Source organism: Macrotis lagotis, chromosome X (genome assembly GCF_037893015.1).
Source record: "Macrotis lagotis isolate mMagLag1 chromosome X, bilby.v1.9.chrom.fasta, whole genome shotgun sequence".
NCBI lineage: Eukaryota > Metazoa > Chordata > Mammalia > Peramelemorphia > Peramelidae > Macrotis > Macrotis lagotis.
The window spans coordinates 286,000,399-286,025,037 of record NC_133666.1 but is presented as its reverse complement, the minus strand read 5'-3'; the positions used below and the strand labels follow the sequence as shown (position 1 = coordinate 286,025,037).

The 24,639-nt window shown below is 39.1% G+C and overlaps 1 protein-coding gene across 3 annotated transcripts in view; it reads right to left on the bottom strand.

The window, feature by feature from the left end:
* The window catches only part of GDNF (glial cell derived neurotrophic factor), a 57,129-nt gene extending 32,984 nt beyond the window's left edge, over window positions 1–24,145 (bottom strand). The window contains exons 1-2 of one of the 3 annotated variants that reach the window (XM_074200444.1): window positions 23,971–24,145; window positions 7,518–7,570 (exon numbers count right to left, since the gene is read on the bottom strand). The gene's annotated coding sequence lies outside the window, so the exon portion shown is untranslated. Of the gene's footprint in view, window positions 1–4,132; window positions 4,290–7,517; window positions 7,571–23,970 lie in introns of those variants that run through there. The other 2 variants (XM_074200445.1, XM_074200446.1) reach the window with 2 other exon arrangements.
* Between the last annotated feature and the right edge of the window lie 494 nt (window positions 24,146–24,639).

The window sequence follows — 24,639 nt, the reverse complement described above, 5'->3', positions numbered from 1 at the left end:
GCCCCGGGGGCCAGCTCGCCTTCTCGTTCTCCTGTTTTGCTCGCTAAGGAGGAAAAAGAAACTCTGAGAAACCCGCGGCTCCGGTCCCTGGGCTCGTTTTCTGGGCGGCGGCGGCGGCGCTGGGGGAGAGCGTGGGGAGAGACCACCGGGAGAGGGCGGGGGGTCAAGCCGGGGTCCCGTGTCCCCCAACTCCAAGTCCACATGACGGCACCGAGCCCCAAGCCATCGGGGGCGGGATGGGGGAGGGAGCAGGGCTACGGGAAGCCGCCCCCGAGCCGGCATCCCCCCCCCCGGAGTCCAGCTGCCCCCCGGCAGCATCCCCTTCCCTATCTATGGAAAGGGCTTCCGCCCGTTTTCCTTCTGCCGCGGGCGGAGGGGCGAGTTCAGAAATTGGACGTGCAGTCTCTCAATTAAGAGTGTGGCGAAGCTGGCAAAGGAGGGGAATGGAAAACTCTACGCCCCGCCAAAGAGGAGGCTCCCCGAGCCCTGGTCGTCTTCCCGCTCTCGGCGCGGCTCTTTCCTGTCCCCGAAACAGGCCCCCCGGGCTGGGGAAAGCGCATTCTTCTCTCTGGAGAGAGCCCTCGCTGAGTTCTCCTATCTGCTCCAGGAAGGAACCCTAACTCGGGCTCCTCGGGCATGCAAACGCCCGGCGGCAGAGGGGTGCAAAAAATTGACCCAGCTTTGCCCGGACTTTTCTTAAGTGTTTCTCAAAGGCCTCGGTCCATTTTTTTTTTTTAATTTAGCTCCTTGGGTTTTGTCACTCTCTCCTTTTCTTCCCTCACTCCCTTTCTATTTGGTTGGAAAGGCGCATCTGTGCATCTTGCTTCTTTTTCTGTTCTTTTTCAGTCTACTTAACTGCAACTCAAGAATAACCTTGTTTTGTATTTGTATAGGAGAGCCATATAAGCATTCACCGATGTGTTTTCATATAGATACAACTTAAAAAAAAATTCCCACACAGTAGGTGAAAAAGTCACAGATGTGTAAATTATTTGGAAATTAAGTAATTCAGACTCATCTCTTCCTGCGGATAAGGCAATCTAGGAAACTGACTAGCTGGATGATCCCGGACAAATCACCATCTTTAAGCTTCATCGTTTTCCTCAACAGTAAAAATAAAAGATAATAACATCTACTTCGAAGGGTTGTTGTGAAAATTTAATGCGATAACACGTAAAGTGCTTTCCAAAGCTATGGAAAAGGTTTTAGACTATAGCGTTGTAATGTGATTAATGATGATGATGATGATGATGATGATAGTATAATATCAACTGAGGACCAGAGTGGTTGGAGAGGTCAACAGCTGGGACAAGAAATCAGATTTTCTGATTTGGTGTTTCTGGCTAATGAACCACCTTATATACATGAAGGTAACTGCTTTGGTGGTTCTTGGCACCTGAATCTGAGATACACAGCACAGTACAGGTCCCTAGCGAGGAGTTGGATCAATGATGTTGGAAAAAGGACCACTTTACAAAACAAGTCCTCTTTCCTCCCTACCAAGTGTTGGAATAACTTTTCCTCATTTTGGGCACTAGAGGGCACTAAAACCACCATAGTTCAGGAGGCCACCTTACTACATAGCTGGGAAGTTTAGTCATTTGACATCTTAAGTATAACAAACGGGGAGGGGGCTTGCTCACCTTAAAGTCTTTGGGAGTTATCTCTAGAACTATTTGATATTCCTACCCAACACTATCCATGTTCTTCAGTCTCTTGGGAGGATATTCTCTCTTCTTCAATCCACCTCCCTTCTAACCTGGACTAATTTCTTGACAACTTTTCTTTGGCCATTGAAGTCTTGTCCTCACTCTTCACCTAACAAGTCATTGAGATAGTTTCGCACCCGGGTGACCGTCCTTACCACCAGAACCCCCTCTATTGTTCTTAATTCTTAAGTCGGAGAAAGCTATTTGGACTTCAGTTTCAAGACTGACATGAGAAATAAAAAGTGGGATATGGAGTTTGAGAAGAAGATAGATACAAGATAGATATAGATAGCTCTAAACCAACCTCACAGAAAGAGGACTGGAAAGGAGTAAAGGAAACATTCACATAAAAGTATGATATGTATAAGCAACACTTTGATCTCAGAGATGGGATTTAAACAGCATACTTTGAGAAGTGTTACTTGGGGAGGTGAGGAGGAGGAGGAGGAGATGAAGAAAGGATACTTTGGGAAAGAAAACTGCTATATACTGGATGATCTTGGGCAACTCACTTAACATCTCTAGTTTCTGAAATGACTTCCAACTTTAAATTTACAGTCCTGTAAAACTTTTGTCTTGACCCTATGAATTTCCAACCAGTGAATAGTTTACTACCTTCTTAATAGCTGAGCCAGGTTGATTTTCCTCCCATAATTTTTAGGGGTCAACAGTTCTTGCTGGGTTGTTGGTAGATTATCCCAGAAGTACTATTTCCAGGAGATATAGAAGGTGTCTATGAAAAATGTGGAAGAAAACTGAAAGTCCAAAGCAGGCTAGAACAGTAATGTGTTTAAAGGATTGAAAGCCTTTCTTGTACTGAATAAATTGATGGAAGTCTTGCTCTACCACAGAGATTATTTAGCCTCACCCTGAAGTTTTTCCTCACTTGACACTTGTTACATTGACAGCCTTAACCTCTGCCCTTAAAAATTAGAGGCATAGCTGATCAGGACCTAGGCAGGGGCCAAAGGCTGAAGTTGAGAATATTTAGCTAGGACCTAAGCATCTACTATTTTGTGTGCTTTGCTAGTTCCATCAAAATGACACCAAGCAAACACTATTTTAGGAAAAAACAAAGGTATAGGTGTGAATGTGTATGTGTGTGTATGTATGTATAATTAATTTCCTTGGCCTCCTTAGCTTGCAATTTATTAGTAGGGAGACTTGAGTACAGAAAAAGTAGACACAATGATGAGACCATCCTTTTGAATGAAGGCATATCTATAAAGAAACTTGAATATGAGGTACCTATTCTGGAAGCCCCATCTGTGAATGGGGGAATATTCAGGTGCTACATTTAAAAGAAAAGTCCAAAAGTAAAGCAAAGTATTCATTAAAATAGCTAGAATTTTAATTTTTATTTATTTCAACTCATTCTACAGCTTGTACACTGACATCACTGAAAGCCAGATGAATACAAGAATTAGAAATGGTTGGTTGTTGGTCAGTCTTTTGGATTCGGAGCACATTTATCACATGCTACTCCTAACTTCACTCACTATGTCTAACAATGCTTTGCCAACTGTGCCTAACTATGCTTCATTATGACAACTGTGTGTCTGCACAAAAGGAAAATAAACTGAAGAATCTTTTCCCAAACCAACTTTTCACTGAGGGGAGTGGGGAAGGGAGAGGATTTGAGAAACATAAATGGGAAAATTATGCCCCTGGGCAGAGGCTTGGAAAGTCTCTGCAAAAAGTGAACCATCCACACAGGTGTATATGCTCTGAAGGGAGCAGTCATCTTTCCTCCTGGATAGGGAGGACAGCCATTGAAAATGTGGATTAAACCTGTTTTCAAGGACTTAACAATTCAAGTCTCTTTAACACGCCGGCCAAAAGTAACCACGGGAGTCGTCTTTCCTTTCCACTTTTGTACACCTTTCCCGCCGGCTCGCAGATACCTGCCTTTCTTTTTAACCCAGAGAAGACTAAAGCAAGCTCACTAATAATAGCTTCCTTCCATTATTACGGCGGACACCGGGTAGAGGGGATAGCCCGGGCACTTTAAGTAGTGGGGAAGAGGACGGCTTCATTTTTCCCTTGCACCCTACCCCAGGACAGAACGATCATGACTCCACAGAGGGGCATCCTGGACTCCGGAGAGTGGTGGTGGAAGTTGTGGATGAGAAGACAACCTGCCTCCAAACTTACCTAAGTCCCCTTTGGGCAAGGCCTGCGCCTTCTTTTCCACTTCCCCTCTTCTCCTGGTTCCCCAGCGTGTTTCCCTCCTTCCCTCCTCTGGTCCTCCGCGCCTCCTCGCCTCATCCCCCCGTGCTCCCTCCTTTGCTGCCAGGTTCCACGCCCGCGCTCTCGGGCCAGCCGGGAGGACCTCTCCATCCCCGCCACTCCCACCCTCATCCTAGTGGGGTGGGGGTGGGGGGTAGCAAGAGACCCCTGCCCTCCGCAGCAGTCCCGCTTACCTTTGATCCGGTCTCGGCAGACCCCCAGTTGGACATTAACCCCAGGAAGCCCGAGTGCCGGCCAAGAAACGCATCGGGGTCGAGCTCAGGACCACGGAGACCCGCGGAGCGGGTCCGACACAAAGTTCGCAATCCCTTTTGGAAGCGCTGCGGAGGAGAGCCGGCGAGGGAGGACCGAGGCGGCGCTGCTGCTGCTGCTGCTGCTGGGCCGGCCGCGGCTGACAGCTGCCCCGCTGCTGCCCCCGGCCCCCGAGGACCAAGTCTGGCGCGGCCGCTGCTGCCCTGGCCGGGGGGAGACGCGGCCTCGGCCGCTGCGCTGCGCTGGGGCTCCGCTCCGGGCTCCGCTCCCGGGCTCCACTCGGGGCTCCGCTCGGGGCTCCGCTCGGGGCTCCGCTCCGGGTTCAGCTCCGGGGCTCCACTCTGGGGCTCCACTCGGGGCTCCACTCGGGGCTCCGCTCGGGGCTCCGCTCTGGGGCTCCGCTCTGGGGCTCCACTCGCGGTTCCACTCGGGGCTCCGCTCCGGGCTCCGCTGACTCTGGTCCCGGCCGCTTAGCCGGAGCTCAGCGGCGGCAGCGCTCTGCGCCGCGGGGAGCGCCGCCTGGGAGCACGGGTTGGGGCCGGAGGATGTTGCTGCTCCTGCCGCCGCCGCTGCTGCCGCTGCCGAAGCCGAGATCCTCTTGCTTGGAAAGCCGAGCGAGACACCCCATCAACCCCTGCAAGGAGTCCGATGAAGACATCAGGGCTCCAAGAGCGGCGGCTGGTCCAGGAGAGCCCGAGTTTGGGCCCGGGGGCGGGGAGGGGAAGGGAGGGGATATTGGGGATGGGGGTGGGGAGGGGGGAGGGGAAGAGAGACCAGAGTGGGGGTGGGAGACGGGGGAGGGAGTCCACAGTCACACGCGTACCACCCGGGCTTGAGGTGGAAGAGGGGGGCGCTGGGGAGGGAGAAGAAACAGAGAAGAAAAAGGAAGCACCGGTGCGTGAGAATGCCGAGATGGAGGTGGGGGGCGGGTGGGAGTGGATGTCAGCACCAGACAACTCCGCGAGGTCGAAGGAGAGAGGGGCGCTGCGGAGGGGGGGCTCAGCAGGGCACCCAGGTGCTGGAGGATCCCCGTAAGGCCGGCGAGGGCTTGAATCACATTGCCCAATTAATTCCTAATAAAACATGGCAAGAGGCTCAGACCGATCCACTAGGGCAATCCAAACTTGGCCAAAGAGCTGTGGCTTCCGGATCCACTCCTCTTGTCTCTGGGGTCAGAGAGAAGGAACTCGACCTGATGGCGGTTGGGTCTTTAGGGTGGTTTTGCTTCTTTCTAGCCTTTGTCCTTTCTCCTCCGTCTCTTTTTATTTCCCCTCTTTCACTCACTCTTTTCTCCTGGGGAAGGAAAGAGGACTGGGAGTTGCCAGCTGGAGGTGTATCACTGAGGACAGATGTGGAGCAGTCCAGGATGAGCAGTCGGTTTGCCAGGGGAAGCTGCAAGTGGTGATGAATTTATAGGGCTCTTATTCTGTGACGTGCCCTCGAGTGCCTTTTCTGATTCGCTTTCAGACCTAAACACACACTTAGATTAGACCCTATGCTAGGGCCAACACGGTCTCCAAATGTCTGTTGGCTGAAGTCAGAGGCTCTACATATCATGTATTACATGGCAAGCAATGAAGAAGGCTTCTGAAGTTGGCCGGCTCCTTAGGCCTGGGCTAATTTTCATGCTGATGTAATATAATACCAGACACTGGGGTAGGCACATACATTCGAAATCACAATTCCAGAATCATAAGATCATTTCTGCGAGAACAGGTCACAGGAGGTTGACTAAATCTGATTTTGTCCAAGTTTTCAGAAATGTAAAGGGATGAAAAAACCCTCAAGAACACATTTCAATTCTCTAGGAGTAGTTGCAGGAATCATACCTGTTTTCAGAGATCCTTGAAAAGCAGAGGTAGGATCACTTTTCATCATAATAGGTGAAACCAGCATTTACCTTTCTTTATAAAGGAAGGAAATCTAGGAAACTTATAATGCCTATCTCCTATAAGCCGCCTCCCTAAGGTCTGTCGTTCAGGGAGGACAACTTATTCTTCAGTCTTGTGTGATTTAAAATTAGCCTTTAAAGATGATAATTCAAGTTGCTATCTCTTTGATAAGAAGTAACCTGCATCTCTAGAGGCAATACAAAGTTCAGTGGACCACTTTTATTTTACGAGCTGGAGGCCATAGAAAGTGTAAGCAGTCTCAGTTTACATCCATATACCTCATATTTATGACTCATCCTGTTAGTGGGGAGTATGTGGGTCTTCACACAGCTAATGCAGACAATAGACCCGGGAAGTGTGTGTGGTAGTGTGGGAGAGAAAGAAGGAAGATCATATATTATTAAATTCTTTGTAAAAGTTAAAGATCAACTACTTTGGAGACTTGTTATCTGAACTGGTGTGGGAGGAAAATTGTACTTAGTAACATTACTGGGATTTAAGTTATGAGGAAGCAAAAGTCTAATGATCTCTATGCATACCTTACTTCAGCTAATTCAGAATTCCTCAAGTGTTTTCTTTCTAGCCCTGTGAAATGTCACCTTTGTTCTCTTTGATAGGTCTGTGGCATACCTTTAGATGAATTAGAAAATGGGAACTTAGCATCTCTTATTATTCTTATTCTCCTAGGGTTGTAGGCTGATGAAGGAATTCATTAAGATTTCAGGATCTGAGCTCTTTGGAACTTGAATATGTAGACATTGAACCCATCCAGAAGCTTTCTACATGGGTAGTTTGCTCCTTTGGTCAGAATAGTGTGCTAATAGATCATGCCAATCATGGACTTGATGCCCAATGGAACTTTGCTTGGAGAACCTTGCTTCCTCAGTGGTCCCAAGAGGCCACAACCAGCCACTTTGCAAACCAAACCATAAAGCCTTGGTTAGAAGAAGATCAAAGATGGTTTGGGTTTATCATCCTCCCACCTTGAGACAATCAATTCAAGGCTTGTTCTATAAGATGTTTTCATCATCATTATCATCAAAAGCAAACTATGCTTACAGAGATTACATTCCCATGCTAGTTATAGGGATTACAAAGGAATATATAACATGATACCTGCTTCCCACTCAAAGAAATTACAATCTAGTTGGGAGTGGGGGGGCAATATAAAAAGAACAAAGAGATAAAGAATAATGTAATGTAGAACTTTTTTTTTAACCCCCAAATACTTTGGGTTTGTTTTGTTTAATTGCAAAGAAAAATCTAGGGGAAAATGCAGTAAATAGTGGGAGATTTTTGTGTTTGTGAGTAAAAAAATTATTGATTATAAGTCAAATAACTGGAATGGTTAAATGGAAACAAATAGATTTAGATTCATCACCTGGGTTCAAATCCTACCTCTTATATTTATTACCTGTGGAAGACCCCAGTCAAATCCTTTAACTCTCAGAGCCTCAGTTTCTTCATCTGTAAGAGGAAATGGGTTTGGACTAGTTAACCCTGAGGTTCCTTGCACTTCTAGCTCTAGGGCCCTATAATAGAGTATGTGCTGCTGGAGGCCAGAGGAGAATGCAATCCCTGTGAACTGAGGTGGTCAGAGAAGGTCTTTTGTGGAGGAGGTGGGGCTTGAACTGAGCCTCAGAGGAAGGATAGGACATAGACTAGGGAAGGGAGGGAGAACATTCCAGACAGGGGGAATAACATCTCTGTATTGGAAAGGCATTACTGTTTATAGCTGCGATGGTTTACAACACACAACTCACTCCTCACACATTCATGCCCAGACTCCTTTGATTTTTGTGGGCTGCCAAGTGCAGGGGGGAATGGCAGGGATTATGGTTCAGCCCTTGTCTATATACAGAGCCCTCTTCATGTGCTCTTGTTCAGGGCACAGCTGCTTTTCTTGTAAGAGCCAGGACCTGAGTCCCTGAGCTCCATTATAACATGGGTCATCATATCTTTAATAGCAATAATAACTAACTCATAGTTATATAAGATCATAGGACCATAGATGGACCCCAGAAGCCATCTAGTCTAATCCCTTTCATTTTACAGATAAGAAAACTAAGCCAAGGGAGCTTAAGTGACTTGTTTAGGGTCACATAGATAATTGGCATCAGACTTAATACAGGTTCCCTGACTCCTGAGCCAAGGACTCTTTCCACTATACTGGGAGGTTTATAGAGCACTTTACATCCATTATCTCATTTAATCCTCACAACTGCCCTATGAAGTGGGTATTGCAGGTCTGACTATTAGTTACATTTTAGAGACAGTGACTTAGGAATGTCCATATGACTAGGAAGCTTGAAAGGTAGGATACAACCCTAGGTCTCTTGATTCTAAATCAAGAATGCTTTTCACTGCTTCATGATATTTTTTCTTTTAAAAGTCACAAGTTTACTTGATAGGAGTTTTTATGCTTCACATATTTCTCCTGCCTTTTTGGCTTTGTTCACACCATGTCTGGAGTGGTTGCCCTCCCTCCTTCTGTTTCTACCTACTGAAAGATTTTCCTCTCTTTTAGACTATCTTGGGTGAACTCTCCTTTGCCTTTTATGCATCTAGTTTAAAATAAACTTCCCCTAATATTTGTCATGATGCTTTAAATCAATTAACCAAACAATGAGTTAGCAATCATTTATCGCTTGCCAACTACACATCAATCATTTGTGATGATAATTAAAAAACAAAAATGAAATAAACCCTTACTGTCCTCTAGGAGCTTATTCTTAAAATAATCAGGGGAAACATGAACATAAACAATTCATTCTATGTATTTGGCAGGGAGGGAAATAGTAGTGTCTGGGGTGATCCAAAAAAAAAGCTTTATTTTAATGTTTAATCTGAATTTTGAAGGACTTTAAAGAAATTGAATAATTTTTTGTTCCAAGCTATCTCCCTCCTTTTTCAGCCTGAACTAGAGAAGGCCACCATTTCTCCCTCCTGACACCTCCACCCCCACACCCATACATGTATATAAATATAAATATAAAACCACACTATTCATACTTCTGCTTATCAGTTCTTTCTCTAAAGGTAGCAATAACTTCCTTCATAAGTCTTTGTGGTTGATTTGAATATTTATAATACTCAGAATAACTTAGTTGTTCACAGTTATTGTTTGAGCAACATTGCTGTTACTGTATCCAACATACTCTTGGTTCTGGTCATTTTACTCTTCATTATCTCATGCAAGTCTTTCCAAGTTTTTCTAAATCAACCAACTCATCAGTTCTTATGACACAGTAGTGTTTCATCATAATCATATACCACAATTTATATAACCATTTCCCCACTGATGGGCATCCCTTTAATTTCCAGTTCTATCACCTCAGAGAGTTGCTATATTTTATCCTCCCTACCTATTTTCTTGGAAAATAGACCTAATAATATTATTAGGTCAAAAACTATATATAGTTTTATAACTCTTTGATCATAACTCCAGATTGTTCTTCAAAGTGGTTGGATCAGTTTTAATTCCAGTAGCTGTATATTAGTGTCCTGACTTTTCCACATCCCCTCTAACATTTGTTATATTGCCCTTCAACTATTTTAGCCAATCTGATAGGTATGTTTTGGTACCCCAGAGTTGTTCTAATCAATAATGATTTAAAGCATTTTTTCATATGACTTTATAGCTTTGTATATATCCCCAACTGCTTTTCACATTCTTTGGCTATCAACTGGGGAATGACTCATTCTTATCAATTTGATAAAATTTTCTATTTGAAATGTGAGATCTTTATCTGAAAAGTATCTATAAATTCTTCCCCCCCTCATTTTCTTCTTTTTTTCTAATCTTGACTATATTGATATTGATTTTTTAATTTAATGTAATCAAAATCAACCATTTTACAATTTCACAATAATTTGTCTTTTGTTTATTCATAAATTCTTTTCTTATCCACAAGTCTGATAGGTAATATGCTTCATATTTCTCTAATTTACTTTTATCCTCTGAGTCCCTCCTTTATCCTCACCTCTCATCTTCCTAGTTCTACCTACGTTGACTTTTATATCCTCTAGATACACATGCTACTCCCTCTTTAACCCAATTCTGATGAGAAATTAAAAAAATTATTTTATCTCTGACTCTAAAGCTTCAGGGAATTTTCCTTAAATTTTTGAAGTATAGTATTCTAGACTTTTTATTTAACATAATTTTCATGTAGTTTAATAAATTTTATATTGTACCTCCTGTTTTCCATGTCAGTTTATGTAATGAGATATTTCACATTCTTTTCTATTTTTTCATTCATTTTATTTTGTTTTATTATTTCTTGGTGCCTTATAACATCACTAGATTTCCCTTGCCCAATTCTAATTTTTAAGGAGTTATTTTATTTTGCAAATTTTTGGATGTCTTTTCTAGTTGGTTGACATTCTTTTCTTTCTTTCTTTTTTTTTTTTTTTTTTGCACCATCCCTGGAATCAAAACCAGGGACTTCACTATCTTTAGAGTGAACATAGCCAGCAGGGCCCTTGCCCTTCTGCAAATACAATACACACCAGCATGTACCTTCCTTCTTGAACACTGCCCCAGCCTGTGACTGCCTTTGGTCAGTGCACTTGGGTCCCTCATCCAATGACAGCCAGTAGAGGTTTCTATAATATTCCTAAGACCAGCTTCCTTATTCCCACAGTGTTCCTTGGGGAAGAAGTTTCTGAAGTTGAGGCTGCTGCCCACATAGTTTTCCCTAGGACTTGTTTATCTGTTCAGTAGTATTTGGCTGGAGGTATCTTCCCTTCAATCAGGCCAGATCACCACCCCCTGAGGAAGTCAAGTCTTTCCTAATATCCTCCCAAGTTTTCTCATGCTGAACAACTGCTTGATCACAACTTTTAGTTATTTCTACTGCTCTAAAATTCACTCTGAGGCATTATTTTATATTATTTGTGGAAGAAAATTTGGGAGAGCCAGGTAGTTTCTTGCCTTGGTCCACCATATTCTTTGAATCCCAATCATTTTGAAGGACTTGACTTCTAAGAGGTAGAGGTAAGGAAAGAATGCATTTATTATATCACGGTACTTTTTGAATTTGTGATTTCATCAATATCAGGAACTCTTCATGTTGAAATTCTTTCTATTAATGCCAATTGGATTTCTTTGGCTACCTAATTAGTATGTGCCAGAGTAAAACTCTTAATTCAGGTCTTAACAGTCAAGCTGCTCCTCTATTGTTTACACTAGGCTGTCTTTATCAATTTATGCCTTTGTTTTTCCCTTCCCTCCCCTCCCCTCCTCTCCCCTTCCTTTCCTTCCCTTTCCTTCATTACCAATTAAGTCACCTGACAACAGTTACACATTTAGTGTAACTCAGGGTGACAAAGCTAGAAAATGTTTGAGGTTGGATATTTAAAATTAATCAATCCAGGGGCAGCTAGGTGGGGTAGTGAATAGAGCACCGGCCTTGGAGTCAGGAGTACCTGGGTTCAAATCTGGTCTCAGACACTTAATAATTACCTAGCTGTATGACCATGGGCAAGCCACTTAACACCACTACCTTTCAAAAAAAAAAACTTAAAAAATTAATTATACCAATTATATATATATATATATATATATATATATATGTACACACACACACACACACACATACATATATATAAATATATATAGTTTTCACCATTCATTTTTACAAAGTTTACTCTCTCCCACTCTGCCCTCCCCTTGCCCTAAGAAATAATCTGATGTGGTTATGCATGCACATTCATGTTATACATATTTCCATATTAGTCATGCTATGAAAAAAGAATCAGAACAAAAGGGAAAGAAAGAAAAAGCAAAAAAAAATTGAAAAAAGTGAAAATAGTATGATTTGAGCTGCATTCATAGTTCTTTTTCTCTCTCTCTTTTTTTTTTTTAGGTTTTTGCAAGGCAAATGGGGTTAAGTGGCTTCCCCAAGGCCACACAGCTAGGTAATTATTAAGTGTCTGAGGTCAGATTTGAACTCAGGTACTACTTACTACAGGGCCGGTGTTTTATCCACTGCGCCACCTAGCCGCCCCTCATAGTTCTTTCTCTGAATTTTCCATCACAAGTCTGAGAATTGTAATTGGTTACTTTATTACTGGGAAGAGTTGTTTGCCATAGTTGATTATTTTACTGTGTTGCTGTTACTATGTATAATGTTCTTCTGGTTCTGCTCATTTCACTTAGCCTTTTAAGTTCATGTTTGTTTTCCTAGATTTTTCTGAAATTCACCTGCTCATTTCCTATAGAATAATATTCCATTACATTCATATACACCTTGTTCAGCCATTCTTCAATTGCCGTTAATTCTCCCTCAATTTCTAATTCTTTGCCACCATAAAAAGAGCTTTGAATATTTTTGTACATGTAGTATTTTCCTTTTTTTTTTTTTAATAATCTCTTTGGGATACAGTCTTAGAACCCAGAGGTCATATTGCTGGATCAAAGGGTTAGCCCTTTGGGTTTAATTCCAAATTACTCTCCAGAATGACTGGATCAATTCACAACTCCACCAATAGGGCAGTAGTGTCCCAGTTTTCCCATATTCCTTCCAACATTGATTATTTTCCTTTTCTGTTATATTAGTCAATCTGATAGATGGGAGATGGTACCTTATATAGTTGTCTGAATTTGCATATCTCTAAATAATATTGATTTTAGGGCAGTTTTTATATGACTATATCTCAAAACTATTGAGATTGGATTTGAACTCAGGTCCTCCTGGCTCCAGGGCTAGTGCTTTATGCACTGAACCACCTAGCTGTCCCTGGCATGTATTTCTTATTGCCCCCTTTTGGCAGTAAGTTTTCTCATAGTAATTATCTTAGTTAATTTTGTATTTATAGCATCTAAGCTTGTCCTTCACTTTCAGCAGGCTTTCTATATTTGTGGTATTGGGTTTACCAACTCCAGAGGATTCAGAATGTAAGACTGAAAAGAGAGAAGGCCTTGGAGTGAAGAGAGACTGGCATTTATATCCTGGTTTGGCATTTACTAAATTTGTAACTGTTGTCAAGTGACTTAATCTCTGCTCCATCTGTAAAATGAGGAAAATAATATTTGTACTTCCTACTTTGACAGCAGGCTGTTAACAGGAAAATATTTTTTAAAATTTAAAGTGTCATATAGGAAAGTCATTATCTACAATTAATAAAACTGCTTGAAAATTAAAAAAAACCCAAGCCTTCCGTTATTCTTTAGATCTATTTAAAAATAAAAAAGGAATAATCCCTTTGAAGACTGATAATGGGAGAGATTAAGTAGAAAAAAATATTTTGTTCTTTCCAATAAGAATCAATCATGAAAAAAAATTTTACTGACCAATTTGTAATGCAAAAAATTGGAAATGTTCCAACAATTGGGCAATAATTGATTAACCATGACATATTATCATAATGGATATTATGGCACAATGAAAAAAATGACAATATGAAACATACAAGGAAATATGAAAAGATTTAAAGATTATGGTATAAAATGAGGTCAACAGAAACAAAAATTTAGATAACTGCAAAAAAATATATAATATATACATATACACACATATATCATATCTGTATCCATAGTTATATTGATCTGTATGAAAAGAATGAAGAAAAGCAGTCTAAACTTTGGAGAGGTCTGGGAGGAAGAGAGAACAAAAGAAAAATCTCCTTTCCCACCACTTTTTTCTTTTTCTCTCAAGTTAAAAGATGGGGTGGGGTTGGGTGAGGGTAGGAATAAAATTTTCCCCTCTTATTTTGTGTTGATTTGTTTTTGTTGATTATTATTTAGCTAGGGATGGAGTCTGGACTTGTGATTTTATTGGTCTAGGGAAACTCCCCAATTACAGAATAGGTATATACCTTTTCTGCCACTTATGATCTTAAGAGAGGTACCTACAGAAATGGAAGGTCAAGCTGGTATGTGTCAGAGGCAGGACCTGAGTCCAAGTTTTCCAGTCTCTGAGATAATTTCTCTATCATAAACATTATTTTTTATTCCATTAATAATAAGAATTTAAAATAATTATGATGCTAATAGCAATGATAACAGCTATCATTTAAACAGCTCTTTAGCTATTTCAGAGAACTTTATGCATGTTGTCTCATTGGCCAACCAAAACAGAAGAACCTCCAATGATTGCATCAACTCTTCACTAAAGAGGAGGTGTTATATTGACTTCCTTTCGTTTCCTTTTTTCTTTCTTTTTTTTTTTTGACATTATGAGAAACTTCAGAAATCTTGGAAGAGAACAATACCCAGCATATTTAAGTAGTTACTTCTTAGCATGCAAACAATTCAATCACTCAAAGTAAGGTCATAAATAATCAAAGGAGACATATTAGCCAATAGTAATAAAGATTAAGCTTTGATTTGGTTGTGTGTTAAGTTCAACCAAGTACTGGGGATACAAATATTTAAAAAAGACAGATAATCTTGGTCTTCAAGGAGTTTACAATCTAGTGGAATTTATTATTATAATTATATCAATTATACAACAATTATAATAATGGTAATTAGCTGTAGAATTCTAGAAGTGACTTTAGAGATCATGGGGTCACACAATCAAACAAATCAATAAGAATAAAATAGAACTCAGGCTACTTGAGCCACAGGTGTATAGAATGACTCAGTCAGAGCTGGAAGGGACCCTTGAGACATGCTAGTCTAAAATCCTTCATTTTACTAATGAAGAAATTGAAACTAGCATAGCCAAGAGACTTGTCCAATAATCTTGAGCAACCAGGGGAATGTGGCATAATAATTAAGATTCTATTACCTTCCTACTAAATGACAGTCAAAGGAAAATGGTGGCCCTGAAAGACAATCATCACAAATAATGACTCATTTACAAAGTGCTTTCCTTAAAGTTAGTGCTATCAAAGCAAGTCTAATTATCTCATTTTACAGATGAAGATAAATGGAGGAGAGAAAGAAAGTCAGAAAAGTGAAGCAAGTTGTCCAGGGTAATAGAGCTAATAAGTGAATCCATATCATTCAATTTTTAGGTCCAATACTCTTCTCATATTATTTCTTGACTAGTAGTATCAATACTCTTTTATGTCAAGAATCAGGAAAAAGAATGATAGACCTAGATATTTTGGGGTCCTGAATAAAAATTTTAAAAAACAAAAAACAAACACCCAACCATTTTGTCTTTTATGTGAATTGTTAAGTGTTTAGATTCTTTTTTCCCTCTACCCAATAGGGGATAAGCTCCTTTATATTTTCTTCTTTAGAAGAAGGTAAGGAAGATAGTTAACAGTGTCTTATTTTCAGTGACTCCTATGTACTCTCGATTGTCCTGTGTACTTACTTCAAGGTTGGAAGATTGAAGAGGTATGCTACAAACATACTTTATAATATCAGACTGATTTCTGGCTTCTCCCTAGAGGTATGCTATATGCATACTTAATATTATCAGACTGATTTCCTGGCCTCTCCCTTATATTCTTTTATGACTCCTTACAGGTGTTGAAGTCATTCTATAAATATGACACTCCCCAGGCTCATTTTGGTTATTTTCCTGTTTTTTTTGGTCTATTGTTTGGCTTTGGAAAGGGTAGGATTACAATGACCTCCTTCTTAAAGCTGTTAGGAGAAAATGTCATGACAGACCTCTTGAAGCAAGTCTTCAAATGTGTGGAACACAATGCTAATTCTTTGAATTTCTATAACCAACCTTCTTTCAAAGAACTTCACATATGGTCTATCAGATCCTCCCAGTATATAAATTATGCCCCAGGAGTAATTCAATCATTTAGAGGGGAGGAGTTAACTTTTTCAGGTCACTAGGGTGCCATTTAGTACACTGCAGGAGTACAGCAATTTACAAAATGGCACCCCAGTGGCCTGAAGGAGTTAATACAATGTAAATTATTCCCCAGGAATCATTTATACACTAAGAAAAATCTGGCTCATTATCTTATTTATCTTCTTTCTGTTCTTGTGAGGAGGTAGGAGGGAGAAGGGAAAGAGGGCACAAAAAGAAAAAAAAGAAAAACAGAGGCAGAAAGACCAAGGCTACATTACCCAAGGTCATAAAGTTTGTAAACAACAGAGAGTTCCAATTCAAGTCTTTTGATCCAGTGTTATCAATTCTCAAATAGTCCCAGCAAAGTTTGAGGACAGAATCTAGGGTGAGCCCATAATAACCCCAAAATCATAGCAAAGGAGTTTATAAAGATTTTATATATTTATGAGATGCTTTACAAATTTAAAGGATATTTATAAAGTGTTAAAAGAAACCTCTAAAAGTTCCTAAAATCAGACTCTATTTATGTTCTGCAAATATAGTGGGTACCTATTAAGCTTATTAGTAAAATAGGAATTCTTAACTTTTTGTGTGAATGTCATGGACTTCTTTATCAGTCTTTTTTATGTCATGGACTTCTTTATCATTCTGATGAAACCTGAAATCAACCCATAGGATTACCAAGGAAACTAATCACACTGATTTCTAATTATCAAAGCATGTTTAAAAATGTTATCAGATTAAGAACATTTAGATTAGGATCTTGTGACTTTAATTTTATAGAGATAATATAGGAAGATTCAGAAAGCAATTCATATTCATCATCTCTTTTGAACCTTAAAATATTAACCCTGAGAATTAGGTACAACAAACATTATTTTACAGAATATAGTGGGATTTGCACATTCAAACAAGACTGGTCCCCTACAAAGTAGTCAGTAACCTTGGGCACATACATTTGTTGCATTGAAGCTGGAGTAGCAAGGGCTAATTCTCACCTTACCTTTCCTTCATCATCCATGGAGCATATTCAGAGTTGCCATTCCTGATTCTGGCAATTGAATGGAAATTTTGAGGGACCTACTTCTGGCCATGTGTGACTCATTGATGAGGGGGTTATACAGTGATATAATGATAAGCCTCTTTATTGGCTCTAGGGAAATAGCTAAATGACTCAGTGGATATACAAAAGTGATTAGTTGCTAATTTGGAAAAACTGTTTTGAACTGAGAGGTAGGTGGAGTTGGCTTGGTTGGCCCTAGGCTGCTCAAGCATGTGATAAAGCTAAAGCACATTTTCTGCATAGTGTAGTCTGAATCTGGGGTTTGTGCTTCCTTCCTTCTTCCTTCCTTCCTTCCTTCCTTCCTTCCTTCCTTCCTTCCTTCCTTCCTTCCTTCCTTCCTTCCTTCCTTCTTTCCTTCTTTCTTCTTTCTCTTTCTTTTTCTTCTTCTTTCTTCTTCTTGTTTCTTCTTTCCTTCTTTTCTTCTTCTTGTTTCTTCTTTCCTTCTTGTTTCTTCTTTTCTTCTTCTTCTTCTTCTTCCTTCTTTTTCTTTCTTCATCTACTTTGTCATTTTCCTGAATATTAGATTAAGAGTCATCCTCAAGAAAGATCCAGGATTGGAGGTCACCTTGTGAGTTGGAGAAGTTTTATTGGACTGAATTTGTTTCTTCTGTCTCTTTCCAAAAGGATGACAACTGGCAAGAAATTGTTTTGAGTCTTTAATGCTTTTATCAGAAGACATGTACTGGGAATTGTTTAGATAATGCTGAGTGCCCAGGTGAAAAGTAGTTGTTCAAATAGTAGTCCTATAAAGTGCTTTGGTGTTCTAAAATGGTAGGTGTCAGACTCCTAGTAAACTGAAGCTTCTTTTGCTTTCCAAAGAACTTTTGTAAGTGTCCTGTGTTTTTTTGTTGTTCATTCATTTTCAGTCATATCTAACTATGATTCTTCTTGACCCCCATTTGGGTTTTTCTTGGCAAAAATAATAGGGGTGTTTTTCATTTCTTTTCCCAGTTGATTTTTACAGATGAGGAAGCATAAGCAAACAGGGTTAAGTGACTTATCCAGGCTCACACAGTTAAGTGTCCAAGGACAGATTTGAACTCAGGAAGATGATCTCACGACTTCTAGGCCTGTGCTACCTAGCTGTCCTGGGGTTTAGCTTTCCTAAATGTGAACCTATAAGTAAAATTGTCCTAATTTTAAGGGTAGAGGAGCATGGGGTGAGGGACTTGATGAGTTAAATAATTCAATAATGAGGAGTCTAACACCTATCTGCAATGGAGCCAAATGACTGACAATAGAACAGGAAATGGACACAGTTCCTTTAGCCCCAGTGAAGAACTGAAGTGTTGCTTCAGGTTTAGTCTAACAGTGCTCAAACTGTTTTCATAATTCCTTTTTGGGAATTGTCTTTAGAGTCTGAAACAAATATTTTATAGCTTTTGAGAGGTAAATATTTATTTGGAAATGATGTATGTATAATATATAATTATGTATATTATATTACATATAATGTATAGGACAGGGTAGATACTAAGGCATACAAGAGGGGTGATGGCACAAAGGCATCAAAGTCATAAACCCTTTTGTCTTTTTTTTAGGGACTTTATATTTTAGAGAAATTCAGTGCCAATTCAGGTGAATAAAGTATTTGATTCCACTAGGTGGATTAGTTTTGTATAGTTTTGGAGCTTTGAAAGGAAATGCAAATAATTTGTGACTCTCTTAATTCCTAATCTCTATTGGGATATATTGACTTAGCATGTCTTAGTTGAGTAGCTGATTGATTATTAAGTGAGCATATATAACAGAAACAAGAGTCAGTCATAACCAAGATGTGTTTCCTAAGTAGGTTAATAGGTTTTATCCAATGCATTAAAAATCAGCATAGAGATGTGTTCTAGGAAAATATATCTTTTTCTGCTGAGGCTGTTTAGGGAGCTGATGGTTCCATAGCTGAAATCATGGGACAACCTAGGTTTTGGAGAAATATAACTGGATAGAATAAGGTGTTAAGTTCAATCCAGTTTGGCATTACTTAATTTTATGTAATAGAAATTTATACATGTTCCTTCCCTTCCCTTTCCTTTCCCCTTCTCTCCCTCTCTTCTCTCTCTCTTCTCTCTTCTCTCTTCTCTCTTCTCTCTTCTCTCTCTCTCTCTCTCTCTCCCTCCCTCCAATAAACACTAGAAAATCTTTCAAGTATAGGAAAATCCTTAAAGCAGTGAGAAGAGCATGAGAGAACAAAGTAACAAATAGCCATTCAGTTCTGGGGGTAGAGGCAGGAAAGGAAAAAGTAGTTAGGGGATTAGATGGGGACAGATTTCTCAACCCAGGGAACCAAGCAGGCTCAGGAACTTGAAAGGGCCAGGTTACTCAAAGGCCTTGAGGTAGGTGAGGTTCAATGATGAGTGAAATATAGAAATGTGTGAAAGATGCAAGTCTTGAGGCCCAAGGGCAAGATTTCTTGGATTTACTGCAAGAAGGAGGGAAACTTCATTAGCTAGCTGAGGTCAATAAGCCTAAGGTCACATATCTTGAATATTTCACAGTGAATAGCTTTAGCAGAATTTTTTGTTATGCTAATCGAATAATTTCTCTGCTATAAAAACAATAAACATGACTATAGAGAAACATGTAAAGAAATATAAACTGCTGCAAAGTGAAGCAAACAGATTTAAGAAAACAATAGACAATGACTGCAACAGTGTAAATGCAAAGAACAACAAGATAGTAGAAAATGAATGGTGCAGAATTATAAAGAACAAGATTGACCCCAAAGAACAGATATGAGAAGACACCTCACTCTGCTCTTTTGCAGAGGTAGGGGAAGGATCCTTAGGTGTATAAACACTATATATAAAATCAGTTTTCAATGTGTTCATTCATTAGTTTTGCTGACTTTTTCTTCTCTTCCCTTTTTTTCTTTTCTGAAAAATTCTTTGTTATGAAGAATAACTTTTAAGAGAGAGATGAGAGGAGGGATATAAGGGAAGTCTAGGTAGTATAAAAACACAAGACATCAATAAAAATCTATTTAGAGAAATAATTTTTAGATTGAGTATATTGTCAAAAACTTAAAACAAAGATCCAATATATGTTGATATTCCCTTTTTTAGGTTTTTTGTTTTGCAAGGCAAATGGGGTTAAGTGCCTTGCCTAAGGCCACACAGCTAGGTAATTATTAAGTGTCTGAGACCAGATTTGAACCCAGGTACTCCTGACTCCAGGGCTGGTGCTTTATGTACTGTGCCACCTAGCCACCCCATATATGTTGCTATTTCTAATGGCACTCTTTATGATAGCAAATAATTATAAACAAATTGGTTGCTTATTAATTATGGAATGGTTGAACAAATTATGGTATATGATCACATGGAACATTATTGTACTGAAAGAAATGACATATGAGAAGAATTCAAAGAAACATGAAAAGATTTCTATGAATTAATGCAGAGAGCAAGAATCAAAAGAACACTATATTCCATGACTACAACAATGTATATGAAAAGATTAATAAAAGGAAGTCAATTGAAAAACAAGTGATGGTACCAGAGAACAGTCAATGGAATGTATCTCTTTCCTCATGAAGCAGAGGTAGGGAATGAATATATCAAAATGTTGTGTGTTTGTCAGGTATGGTCACTTTTATTAGGCGACTTTTAAAAATTGTTTTTGTTACAAGATAGGATTTTGGTCTGAAGGAGGGATCTTCCCATGACTGTGATGTAAAGACAAAAGACATTAATAAGACATATTTTACAAATAAAAATAAATGGGAGTGTGACTATAAAATAGTGACTAATTTTCAGGAGATGGTTCCTAAACTGGTTTTAGAATAAATTAAGAAAAACAAAAACAATAGTAGATTCACTAGATTAAATAGTCTAATTTCTTGAAACCTTTTTAAAAAAATAGAGACTGAAAGTAGTTGCTTTGACAGGAGTAGCATGAAGGTATATTATAAATTTTAGGAAATTTATTATTTAGCACACTGTTACACACAGCCATCAAAATGTAATATTGAAAGTTCTTGAACTGAGATCTGTAAAGTCAAAATTTTTTTGAATAAATGTATTTAAATAAAATTGTCTTCCTTTGCCATCCTATAAATTTTATTTAATGCATTTAAAAATATAATTCTGTGAAGGGGTACATAGGCTTCCACAAAAGGTTCAGTGATCTCCCCGCAAATTTAAGAATTCCTTCTTTATAGCTATATCTCATCTAATGCCTTTAGTGAGTGATCTATTTGTAAGGCAAACTTGGCAGGTGAGAATGTGGTCTTCATTATAGAGCCTTATAGATTACAAATGTACATTAAGAAGAGAAAGAACATTTTCAACTATTCTTTTTTTCTGAGTTTATAGTTTTTGTGCTTTCCTGTTTCATGATTATACTCCTTTTGACTTGAGCAGCATTATTTTATGGAGAACTTTTTTTTTCTGAGATGAATTCAATTCTTTTTGATTGAACAGCTCCCCCAGCCCAACCCTCTTTTACTTAGTCTTTGAATGCTGCTGGAATTAGCACAGCTGTTTGTGTTTATTTCCTTACTTGTGTACTCCTATCACAGGAGATGTCAGCATAGTGCTTGGAGCCTGATAATTATCTGTTATTGAGGGAACAGATAAGCTCAAGCACTGGGCTCTCCAGTTCACATGGGGCCAGTAGTTTGTAAAACAAATGGAAGCGTTCATAAAATTCCAAAAAGAACCCCTGGCCTTGAAGAACTTTTGCCCTTATATGAGGATAATTGTAGGGTGAGTATAATGTTGCTTCAGAACTATTAAATGGACCTTTAAGGATTGGACTTATTTTGGTTGCATGATGGTTACCAAATTTTATAAACTGCAATAAAACCATCTTGGTTTGTCCTGAAAGAAATTTAGCATTTTGTCTTTCAAGGCTTTTTTTTGAAGTGGCTTATCCCAAACCACAGAAAAATGGGAAAAATATATTTTCAAAAGAATTTTTAATGAATTGCAAATTCCCAGAACTTGTCTTTCCTTAGGATGTCTTTTTGTTGTTGTCACTACTTTTATTGCTTTGCCCTTTAAAAATATTTCTTCACTGTTCTTGACAGGATAAAATATTGGTTGTCTATATTATATCACAATAATAGTAATAATCGTTTTTGTGACTATAACTTGAAGTTTGGGTCATTATAACTGTAGGATTTTATTTCACTAACTTGTAGTTATGCATAAATCTTTCCCATGTTGCTTCTCAAACTTATTACTCAATCTGGACCAATACAGCATCATGGTTTATGAAAGAAAAATTGTGCAGGTGGATATCGAATTTTATGTGTGTGAGAGTGTTTTAAAGGAATAGTTTGTGAAGGGAAAGATTCAAGCCCAAATGATTATAGCTAATTAAGACACCTTTTTACTGCCACCATTTTGGTACTGTGCTAGAAGTAAGTAATTCATATGTAAATGATAGAAGAAAATGTCAGGGAGAAAATAAAAGTCCTAGGTAGAAAAGACAAAGCCCTGAATTCATCTCCACACCTGGGATCCTGCTGTATATTTGCAGGGAGGCCAAGGAAAGGATCTCATTGACTGGTCAAGTTCAACCCATACCTGAAAAGGAATTCTTGCTCTAGGATAGCCAATAAAACCTTCACTGATGGGGGAACCAGCTCCTTTCAGTGTATCTTATTTCACTTATAAATAACTGATAGAGAGGAAGTTTTTTTTCAGAATTGCAAGCCTAATTTTTTGCCACATTGTTACTCATTTCCATTGCTTCTGATTTCGCCTTTTCAGAACAAACAAGTTTATTGCTACAAAGTAGCTCTTAAAATTAAAGGTATTTATCATGTTCCTTTTGTTCTCTCCTTGTGAAGCATTCACCCTTCTTTCAATCTATTGTCATATGACATGGCCTTCATTATCCTCCTCTGGATATTTTCCAAATATGGTGCTTAGAACTGAATACAAAGTTTTATATAAACACATATGCACATGCATATACATATATAACACATGTGCACATGCATTATATATACACGCATGAATATACATACATAAACCTATACACACATAAGAAATCATTACTACTCTGTACTGGTCAAGTTATATATGTGCATAAACATATATACATATGTAATCTAACCAGTACAGAGTAGCAATGCTTCCTTATCTTATGCCTGGAAACTCTACCATAGGGCACTGAACGAAAAGAGTGAGAAGACCTAATTATTAGGTTCAGTTCCATCTAATTGGCTAGGTAATTTTAGATAAGTCTCTGAGCTTTGATTTCTTCATTTGTAAAAGGGAAGCACACTAATTTTTTCCTACTTTATAGGATTATTGTGAGGATTAAGTGAGAATGTAAGTGAAAGTATTTTGAAAAATATAAACATTCATTGTAGTTATTAATTATCAGGTACCTAAAACCCCTTTGTGGCTTCTCCCAGGATCAGTGTTGGCTTTTGTGGGTAAACAATTTTGCAAATCATAGTTGGGCCTTGCAACTGTTCAATGTTCTCTGTTCATAGAGCCAAAGAAATCAATATTGAAGCATTTTAGAAAATCAGAGTAAAAAACTAGAAAGTCAATAGAATAGGAAATAACTAGAAATCAATGGAATCATTCTCTGTTTCTGTACACAAATGGATGTCTCCACTTTAAAGGCACCTGGGAGAAAACAGTATACATTAATCTACATTTAATATACATTAGTCTATAATCTACATAAGTCTATAACCTCCCCAGCATATTGAAGAAGAGACACATCTGCTTCACACCACATAACTGAGTATTTTTTTTTAGGTTTTTGCAAGGCAAATGGGGTTAAGTGGCTTTCCCAAGGCCACACAGCTAGGTAATTATTAAGTGTCTTGAGACCCGATTTGAACCCAGGTATTCCTGACTCCAGGGCTGATGCTTTATCCACTACGCCACCTAGCTGCCCCTCAGTATGTTCTTAAAAAGCTTAAGATCTAGTACTGCCCTTGGAGAGTTCCATTAACATCTCTAAGGGCAAGTCAGAGATCAGTGACACCTCTTGGGACAGGTTCTTGGCTTGACTCCAGAGTCATCCTAAGAACTCTGGGGCAAAGAAAACCATGGTTATACTGCCACACACATTCCTTTTGTCTCCCTGCTTCAAGGACACCCCTTACTATTCAGAATCTTTACCTGATATGGCCACTGATCTTCTACCACTTAGTCACCCTTCTTGGAAATTTAGTCTACTGAGTTTCTTTCAATGCTTTCTTCATTATCAGCACCATGGGAAGTGAAGTCCCATGGACTTTTCTCCTTTTCACTACAGTCCCCTCTGACACAGCTGAGTGGCTCAGTAGATAGGGAGCTGGACTTGGGGTCATTAAGAGTCAGTCACAGCTAAAATGACTGAACAATAACAAAAACAAGTCAAACTGGGTACACAAGCATCACAAAGAGCTATTCATTTGCATATGGCTAGTCACAGGTAATTGTTCCTCATGCAGATACCATGTTAAAGCTACATGTAGCAGGCTAGGTGCAGAGGATCTAGGCAGAAGTCTAACAAATAGCACATATAGAAAGTTGTTCATTAAAGAGTAAAAACATAGACCATATGTAATACATTACATATAGCATCATATATCAAGAATACATGTAGATGACCAAATATAGAGACTACATATATTATTTAGAGAGTCTATGTAGCATTGTGGATGAAGGGCTGGCCTTAGAACTGTGAAGAGTTCAAATCTTTCATTGGACACATATTAGCTATTTAGCTCTTGGTAAGTCATTTAAATTTTGATCTGAATTGGTAGGGGGAGTTTCTTCACCCTATGCCAATACAATCAAAAAGTT